Source organism: Tarenaya hassleriana, unplaced genomic scaffold (genome assembly GCF_000463585.1).
Source record: "Tarenaya hassleriana unplaced genomic scaffold, ASM46358v1 Cleome183, whole genome shotgun sequence".
In the NCBI taxonomy this organism is placed as follows: Eukaryota; Viridiplantae; Streptophyta; class Magnoliopsida; order Brassicales; family Cleomaceae; genus Tarenaya; species Tarenaya hassleriana.
In genome coordinates this window covers 29,413-30,022 of record NW_010965244.1, presented here as the reverse complement: position 1 = coordinate 30,022, position 610 = coordinate 29,413, and positions in this window count along the sequence as shown.

Sequence of the window (610 nt, the reverse complement as noted above, 5' to 3'; positions counted from 1 at the left end):
GTCACTAGATCATCAAGATATTCCTACTCTATCATCCCACAAATCTTCCAAATGATGTTCAAAACGGGTTTTCGAGGTATGCACGTGAACCTATATGAACCTATATCTATATGTCATATGCAATCATGCAAACCTAACAAAAATCGTCTATATAGAAAAAAAGGAAAAAGAAAACATGAATGCAACTAATGCAAAGTGATATGCAAAAGTGAAAGATTTTCCTAAGTCTATATGCCAGGACAAAATCCACCTAAACTAAATGCAATCCTAAGTAGATAGGCCTGAATGGATGAAGGATCTATCCACCCCCCAGACTTGAACCATACACCGTCCACGGTGTAGACTCTCGCCCGGAAGAATAGAATCTTAACTTTCTTAGCAAAACACGAATTTCTCACAGACATGTAACTCGGTCCGAATTACAACTGACTCAGACTGAGGTACTAACTCACGTCAAACGCAGGAGCTCTCACACACTCTGTGAATTGGAACCTATCCAACGTTGTCTCTCGGAAGCCGATGCTCATCTCTCGTGTGCCGGTGTAAACGTTCATAGAACAACAAACGTTATCCGAACAAAAGCATAATAGCAATGCACTCCTAAAGATCC